Source organism: Alligator sinensis, unplaced genomic scaffold (assembly GCF_000455745.1).
Source record: "Alligator sinensis unplaced genomic scaffold, ASM45574v1 scaffold611_2, whole genome shotgun sequence".
NCBI classification, from domain to species: domain Eukaryota; kingdom Metazoa; phylum Chordata; order Crocodylia; family Alligatoridae; genus Alligator; species Alligator sinensis.
The window spans coordinates 4,429,556-4,438,666 of record NW_005841869.1 but is presented as its reverse complement, the minus strand read 5'-3'; the positions used below and the strand labels follow the sequence as shown (position 1 = coordinate 4,438,666).

General features: G+C 43.2%; 1 long non-coding RNA gene across 1 annotated transcript in view; it reads left to right on the top strand.

The window, feature by feature from the left end:
- The first annotated feature begins 8,854 nt into the window (after nt 1-8,854).
- LOC102373034 overlaps nt 8,855-9,111 on the top strand; it is an 18,584-nt gene continuing 18,327 nt past the window's right edge. Inside the window, exon 1 of the long non-coding RNA XR_323039.2 lies at nt 8,855-8,930. This is a non-coding gene — a long non-coding RNA (uncharacterized LOC102373034). The remainder of the gene's footprint in view (nt 8,931-9,111) is intronic.

Sequence of the window (9,111 nt, the reverse complement as noted above, 5' to 3'; positions counted from 1 at the left end):
AGCTCCCTCTGCTCCTCTGGCAGTTCCAGCTGTGCTTCCTCCTCCCCAGATGCCAGGTAGCTGCAACGGGGAAGGAGCTGGGTATCTGCCCCATTGCTCATGAGGGGAGGGGGACAGACTTGCCCTAGTTTTCTAGGCTCCATATACCCCCTTTTTCTTACTCCCTGGGAGAAAATCCTCCTGGGGGGAAGTGCTCTGGCTGCTGTCTCTTGCAGCAGGCCTGGGTGGCTGCCCTTCTCTCCCTCCACCCCAGGAAGTGGGGCAGTGTGGAAGGCAGGTAATTGAAGGTGATTTCCCCCAAGTGGTACTTGAAACATGTGCCTTTTAGCTATCTGGCTGGGTGGTTAGACATCTTTTTATTTCCAGTGTCTGCTCCCTGGTGCATCCTGAGCCTGGAGAGGAGCTTGAGTAGAAGCCAAGTTTTTAAGAGTTGCTAACCATTCACCTGTTTATATCCAAGTGCAGAGGAGAATGAGAGTTGTATTTGATGTAATTATATTAGTGTAGTGAGGCTATGGAACTTCTTGCCATAGGGAGTTTTTGAGACCACGATTATAGTAAGATTCAAAAAGGTATGCAATGTTTATGTGGCTATCGAGGCTCTCCAGGATTGTCGTCATTGCTGATAAATTCTGAGGAAGGAATATTAAAATGCACGTCTTAGGTTTTAAGCTAATCTCTAATTATTAGGTATCATGGGAGCCATTACAGTGGGGATGCAGGCAGTGTTCATCTGCTCTTGCTGAAGCATCTGGTGTTGGCCACTGTCCAGGAGGGCACACCAGATGAGACCGACTGTAGCTCTGACTTAGTCTGACACTGGCTTTGTCCATGTGATACCAGGCAGTAGTGAGCATGAAGAGGCAAGTCGAGGAGGCAGTGTTCCCATTCCTCTTCTGCTTTGGTCACTGGGAGCAAAGTGAGCCTGCAATCAGACTAACCAGTAGCTTTTGGATTGTCCTGCTTGTTGCGGTTGCATTTTTGTTCTTACAAGGACAAGATTGTAAACAAAATTGTTAGACATTGGGCTCAAAAACTTTGTTCTGCAATTTTTAAAAATCTGATACATAGATTGTTAAAACAAAGTGGCTTAACTACAGATCGCTCAAATACCATGGTGATGGACACTGCGAATGCCCAGATCAATTATCGCAAATATATTGTTCACAAATATACTGAATGTTAAATGTTTTGTAGAAGATGAGTACATTTAATTTTTAATGAACAAATAGGTATTTATTAAACAATGTCCATGCCTTTTGTTCAGTCTTCCAACCTATGTTTTGCTTTTTATTTTTTATTTAGCTAAAAGGAATAATCATTGCTTTGAAAGTATTTATGTAGTTCTGCATGTGTGCGTGTTGAGACAGGCACCCTGCTCATGCCATCTCTTATTGTTGCACACAATGAATGTAAATACACAGGTGCATATCTCCAGCTGAAGCTGCTTAATGGGAGAGTTCTCAGTTAGGTTTTCATCTCATCTTATAAAAGAAATTGGTCAAATCACTGTGGTTTAAGATAGAAAAACACAACAAAAGCTGAACAGCTGAATGATTTTTGGCACGATATGAAGGAAAAAAATAGACACTGGTTCTTCTTTTAAATGAGTGCTGTGCTCAGCAGAGCAGAGATCAAGCCGAAGTTCACGTTATCGTCTCACGTACCTCACCTGGGGCTCTGTTATTGATAAGTCTGTCATCCCTGCTAATATTGGAGGGGTAATGGCAGCTGATGATTAGGCCACTCTTGAGCTATTAACTACATTTCTTATCCCTTTTATAAGAGCTTCTTAGTCAGCTGGGAAACAAAGGCTGCCTTCAGTGAGCTAAGGCCCAAATTGTGGGCCTGCATCCTGCAACCTGAAAGGCACAACTGTTACACTTAGAGGAGTCTCCGAAGTCAGTGAGGAGGTAAATGTCAAAGGTTACCCAGTGGTGTTATCTGAAATGAGTGGGCTCTGACTGCCTCTAGTGCTGACAGAAGCTTGCAGGGAAATTACAGAAAATTGCCTGTTTTGTCAACATTTTCTCGGGAGGTTTAGGGGAAAAAAAGAGGACTCCAGTTTCAGAGAGTTAAAGGGACTCAGTCAGCCCAGAATTGACTGACAAACACTCTATTATTCATCTATGTAAAAAAGTGATATTTTATATCATTTATTTGAGTGATTGTTAAGTGACTGGGTAGTGACTTTGACATGCAAGATAATCCCAGTAATATTTCCAGTTCTTGTCTCAAGGTAGACTTGCACGTTTGTCAGTGCTCGTAATAGATATTCAGAACAGTAGTAGTGACAATGGGCTGGCTCCCAGAAATGTCTCTTAAGGACTCCAAGCTGGACTGAGGATCCACACTTAAGTATTCCAGTAAGGGGTGCATGGGAGCCAGGCAAAAAGAAGGCAGGTAGAGCGTAGCGAATCAAAGCTAATGGGGAGAATTGCTGAACTTCCACCCTTCCTCACCCTGTCCACATATCCCTGGGAATCCTATGGCATTGCATTTTAAAAAGCAGTTTTGCTTGCATTACCCAGGTTATAACATTTTATCAGGACTTCCTCAGATGAGCAGTTCTGAGCCGTAAGCACTCTTGTCCGAGTGATACAAATATTAGAATTGAAAAAGTTACGTAGACAAACCTGGCTGACGCTAATGAGTAACGGGTGAATTGCAAGGGGATCAGGTCTGTGACCCTCGTTGTTGTGTTGTTTTTTTTGCAGCAGGAGCAGGTTCCCAGTCAGGTTTGCGTGATATAGGTGCATTGCTTAATGAATTTGCAGCAGCTCAGGGCACCTTAACTAGAGCAAATTCATTACTGTTGTTTAAAAAGGACAGGTTCCACTGAATAAAATTCCAGAGAGGCTCCATTATGATGCAGAGAGTAATCGGATAACCATTTGAAAACACAACCCATACCACTCTACCTAAATGACCTTGTCATGGCTTACTGCTTTTATTCATAGCCCCAGGTAGTCAGCTTTTAGGTATAGTGCTTTTTCGAGAATATTTCAGTCTTTGCCATAAGCAAATTAGCACCTGTTAGAGCACAGTCGGTGGCAGTTAGTGTCCCTACTGTGTTTTCATGAACTACTTAGGGAGCAACTTGAGTTAAGCCAAGCAGATATTAAAATTGACTGTAGAAGCCTCATACTGACTTTTTAAATACTTTATTTGAATCCTCATTTTTTAGGTGCAAGTCAGTGATCAATAATTGGCTGGATTTGTAATACCTGTGTTTTCATTGTTGGCTGCTGGTCATTATTTACTGTCAGAACTCCAGGGAAAATGACACACGGCACCGGCGTACTATCTGAGGAGCATTATATAGTTCAGGTGTGAATTTTTTGAAGAGCAAACTGCAAATTAATAAGTTACTCCGAAGTAACTTATTAATATAAGAAGTGGCCTTAGAGTGGAGATGACTAATGCTGCTTCTGAAAACAAAAACTGCAAAAATAAATTACCCAAATACAGAAATGTATTGCATTCTCCTTTTGAACATTAAAAGAAATCCACAGTTTCTATGCTAGAAATTAAAGTCCCCAGGTACCAGAAAATGATAAAATACTAGAAAATAAAGTATTTTCAAAATACTGTGTTTTCAAAACAGTACCCAGTACAAATTCTGTAAAAGCAATTTAGTATGCTTCTTAAACTGGTTGTTGTTTTGACCTTTGGGACCTGGAATGGTTTTGGGATCATTCTTACAAACACCTTTTGGGATCTAAGCACAGTTTTACCACTGGAATATGATGCTGTGGCCCTTTACTTCATATTCAGTAGTAGAAAGAATCCCAACGGAACCAGGACAAAGCTATTCTGGTATTATTGTTATCCCATTGTGATACTTGCTAACCACGGTCAGTTAGCAGTGACAAACAAGGGTAGTGCACGCAAGCGCATGTACACAGCGTTCTACAAGATAGATGATTCATAGAGCAGTTAAAGGCTCTTTAAGAAGAATAAACTAATTACATAGAGATGGGGGAGAGCATTATTTATAGAAGTACAAAATTCGCATATCTCTTGTTTATTTAGAGATTTAACTCAAAAGGATAGAATCATAGAGAATGAGGGCTGGAAAGGAGCTCAGGAGTTCACATCAGGTCCACCCCCCTGCTCCGAGCAGGACCAGCCCCAACTACATCATCCCAGCCAGGGCTTTGTCTACCCGGGTCTTAAGCACCTCCAGGGATGGAGACTGCACCACCTCTCTGGGGAGCCTGTCCCAGTGCTTCACCACCCTCCTTGTGAGAAAATTCTTCCTAATATCTATTCTAAACTTCCCTTGCTGCAACTGGAGCCCGTTGCTCCTTGTCCTGTCATCTGCCACCACCGAGAACAGCCCAGCTCCATCCTCTTTGCAGCCCCCCTGCAGGGAGTTGAAGGCTGCAGTTAAATCCCATCTCAGCCGTCTTTTCTGCAGACTACATAAACCCAGTTCCCTCAGCCTGTCCTCACAAGTCATGTCCCCCAGCCCCCTCACCGTTTTTGTTGCCCTCCACTGGACTCGCCAATTTGTCAAATGTTTAGGCTATATAACAGCTGATGGCACTGTCACCTTTTCAGTTCACTGTCTAGCTCACTGGACCAGTCACCTAGCTTACTGTGTTTAGACCTAGTCTCTCAATCTAAAAAAGGCATAATGCAAACAGAATGGGGTCCAGAGATGGATGACAAACACATTGAGATTAAAAAAAATCCTGGAAAATACTTAGGACTGGTTTGTTGAGGAAAGAAATACACACACACAAAAAGAGGGGGATGTCAAATATGTTTAGAGAAGGTTGGTCAAGCACTCTTTACTGCTGTCATAATACAGGAACAAGGGGGCTTCAGATGAGAGGCAGTAGATACAATTAAGGAAAGGAAACGCTTTTTACCCATAATCATCCTGTGGAATTTGTTGTCACAAGATATCTTTGAATCCAAAAGCTTAGCAGGATTTAAAAAGTGTTAGCCATTTATTCGGATGCATTATATAAGATAAGAAAAGAAAGATATAAAACCGCATGCCTCGGGCATAAGCCAGAGCACTAAATAAATGGGGTTTTGGAAGAGACAGCCATTATAATGGAATGGAGAATTTGACCCATGAAGTGTCAGGTGCTCAGTTTGGGCCCAGTGCAGGAAATGTGGGAGGTGGGGTGTTCTGTGGGTTTTTGCAGTGCTCATTGTGTAGTATTCTGTCTCTTATTTTATCTTGCATACAGTCTGAGCTCTCATTATTCTGTCCCGCTGAAGAGCGCTCTGCATTCCCTTCTTCTGTTTCAAACGCTGACGGTCTTTTCACTCGGCTCTTCAGCAGGTGGTAGAAAGGCTTTTTTTTAAAAAGCATTGGCCTTTCTTTGAACAGCAGCAGTGATTGCACTAGAGTAGACCCCAAAGGAGAAAGTGAAATAAGAAAATAAGGTTAAGCCTGTGAATGCGTGAGATCTATGAGGCTGTCAGATTATAATAGGGCCCAGTATTTAAATGGCAGAATTAAATAAGACACAGTTGGGGCCAACTGGTTTCCTTGCAGGCATTCATAAAACCAAAGTAATGCTAGTTGGATCATAGTTAATGTTGCTATTGAAGTGAGTTGCACTCATCTGTATCTTGGCTTCCTTGTAGAATTATGGCTTCAGTAGACTCGTATGTTAGCCTAACTGGTCCTCTGGAGTAGAAGGCACTTTCTCTTTTGTTTGGGGAATATTATTTGTCAGTGATAAGATAGTTGTCCAAGACATTTGTAAAGATGCTAATTTTGAATGCAAGTGATATCATGTGGATGAAATTTAGCCCTGGTGGTTTTCAAAAAGAAAACACATTTCTTGCTCGCAAGGGTACACAGACTGCTGGAAAGCTCCTCACAAAAGCAAAGACCTGTATTTCCTCATTGAGGTGGTTTCATTTATGCTTCTAAATCCATGTTCTGTTTTAGCCTTTTTCAATCTTCAGAATTAGATTTTGAATTTTGGGCGAAAGTTTGGGTTGCACTTGATTTTTATGCAAAGGTTTAGGTTGGTCCTCATTTACTTTATGATGGTTCATCCATCCCTAGGGTCCCTGGAAGATGTTCATATAATCATGTGATTGGGATAGAGGAATTTTATGCCTGATCCTCAGATGTGCATGGTAGGACTTTTGATTTTTGGCATTGGGGATAAAATTCCTCTGATCCCAGGCACGTGACTACCAGTACAGGGAGTCTGGACTTGGGACTAGATCCCTGATGCTGGGCTTCCTACCTGCTGGCCTCTTGAAAGGCAAGCATGGTGGAACTGGGAGCCTCTCTGATTTCAGGCTGTCCAGACCCGAGACTTTTAAAAGGCGTGGTGCAGCCCAGTATGCTTCTGCCCTTTGAATATGCTGACTACCCACAGGACGGCGTAGTCAAGGGTTGTGCATGCAGGTGGGCTGCACACACAGCTTCTGGGTGTCTAGATGCCAAATGTTTAAAATTAAGTGTAATACAAACCAGCTACAAAGTTGTTCTGCATTAAATGGGAATGTTAAAAAGTAGAGTGTCTTTGTGACTGGTTTAGGATTTTATTGGATCTGAAATATCTTGCATATGTCTTGTTGCCATTTACTGTGTAATCACATGATAAATGTAGTCTGTGAGGGGCCTAGTGATGCCAGAGCATTGTGATAGTTAGGCCATCAGAACAGGTGCCATGTGTTTCTCTTGTTCGCTTTGCAGTCCAAGGCCCGCCTGGTTCCTGTCAGAATAGTCATACTGTAGCAATGTGTGCATTTTGGCCAGACTGTGGGGGCTGATGTCTACCAATTAATTATCCCTTTTTTCTCTGAAAATATTTTTCTTCAAATCATGATGAAACACAAGTTTTCAAACTTAAAACTGGGACCCTAGTTGAAGGAGGACCATATGCATGAGTCCAGTGAGTTGCTCCAGCATCTGGTTTGTGAAATATTTATTGTTCTTGAAGGAAAGCAAGCACATCCTCTGGAATGAATTTGTTCTCTAAGAAGCAGTGGAGAGGGAACTGCTACCTTGTTGTTTACTCCTTTCGTAGAGAAGAGCAGAAATGGTGGATATGATGAGAGAGTGGCAAATGGGAGCTGGCTTTAAACATGGCATTTAGCTCACAGCTTGGAAGAAAAGCATCATCAGCACTGTCCAGCTGCTTTGATTGAAGGTTGCAGCTCAACCTTTGAAACGAAGCTTGTTTGCAGGTTGTACCAAACCTCATAGGCCTCTGGATACAGCCAGACATTAAAGAACAGAGCCTCAGGTGACCTGAACCAAGTTCTGTAATGTAAGTAATACTGCTTTCATTTTCTTGCCACCTGCTTGCAGGAATGTGGGGAATTTTTGTTCTGTTCTTACAAAAAGAATGCATGACTCAGTTTACCCTTCTCGCTTTTGTATTTTGGCCTACAAGGACTGAAGGGTTGTTCACACAGGCATATATCGGTTGGTCTTAATGAACTATCAAGACTAGTTCATGGTGGGAATGGAGGTAACTTGGAGATGCAGTAAAAACAACAGTGATCACTCGGACTTTAACTGGATCCTTGGTAGCCAAGGAAGTCGGCGCTTAGGATGACAAAGTGACTGGAACTTAAAACAAACCAAGGCCCTGAGGTGCCAGGAGAAGAACTGTGCTGCTCACTGCAGAGCGATGGCATGGGGCAGAAAGGCAGGCAGTGCACCACTATAGACGTTTCATGTAAGCTCTGCTCTTTCATCATAAACTAAGGACCTTATAACACTGTGCTCATGTTGGCTGACAAAAGCTGTCTTGTTCTGAAAAGGCTGTCCTTAGTTTCTGCAAACACCTGTGGGTATATTGCATCCAGCAGGCAAAGTTTCTAACTGGAGTTCAGGTTCCTTTGAACTCTCTCAGGATGAGAAATGGTGGGGTGCCTGTAGGTGTGCTGTAATTACAGCATGTCAGAGCAGACTCAATTAATCGAGTCTTCTGGAGCGTGGTAATTACCGCACTCCAGCCAGCCTCCATGTCTCGTGTATCAGCATCCCCTCACTTCAGAGTGGTGGTGGGGGCACTTAACTAAAACTCATTGAACAAGCCTTAGTTCAAGTGTCCCTGCTGCCATTTTGAACAGGATGCTGTGGCAGAGCCACTCTAATTAAAGCACCTTCCCCCACCCCCAGAGCACGTGTAGAAGTGCCCCTGGTACCTGGATGCAGAGGAGTGGAGCCAAACCATGTTTATCTTGTTACTCAGTAATGAAGTATGTAACCAAAATTGAAAAGAGGAATTTAAAGGAAGTGATCCCTATGTTTGTATGCTGCGCAGTGCGCATCACGCCCCAACTGGATAGAACGAACCCACATGCCCACTGAAACCCAAGCCTTATGGTACTTCAGGAAGTTGCCAGTCAGATTCACCAGGCCCCCAGGTTTCTATCTTTGGATGAGAGTGCTGATATAGATCAGCCTCCCAGTCTCTAAACCCTGGCACTGGGGACTTTCCCTCCCCCTGAGACAAGCCATGTCCTTTTGCCGCAGATCTACAGCTTCTGCAGCAGCAGCAAGGTCAATCCTGGGCTTGCTACCACCTCTTTCAATTCTGTATCACAGGCTTTTGTTGCATCGATGCCCAGACTTCCTCAGCATAGCTGAGTTGCAACAGGTTGCATGATTTCCAGAGCTCGGGAGGTCATACTCTCTGGATTGACTCTTACAAGGGAAGCTTGTAGAAGCAACAGTAACAGCTGAGAACGCACTTCTGAGAATGAGCAGAGCTGAAACGGAGCTTGCTGGGATCTTAGGAAAAGCCCAGGTTGGGTTTAGCTCCAGAGAGGCTGACAGTCCTGTTAGATTTTTCCCTTATTTAAACAGCATTATTTTTCTTGTCTCTCCTCAGATACTTCTGCACTTGGTGGTTTGAGCTAGGAGACTAAACAAGGAACACAAGATGCAGCAAGAAGAATCTATTGTGAGGTGACCAAGATGAAAGGTGCTGGGAACTTCTCTCATTTTCACAGCATTTGTCAGCATCTGACTGTTCATGCAAAACTAAAGAGGCTTCCAGGCAGGGAGACTTGTTTATACCATATAGATTCATAGATTCATACATGTTAGGGTCGGAAGGGACCTCTATAGATCATCGAGTCCGACCCCCTGCATAAGCAGGAAAG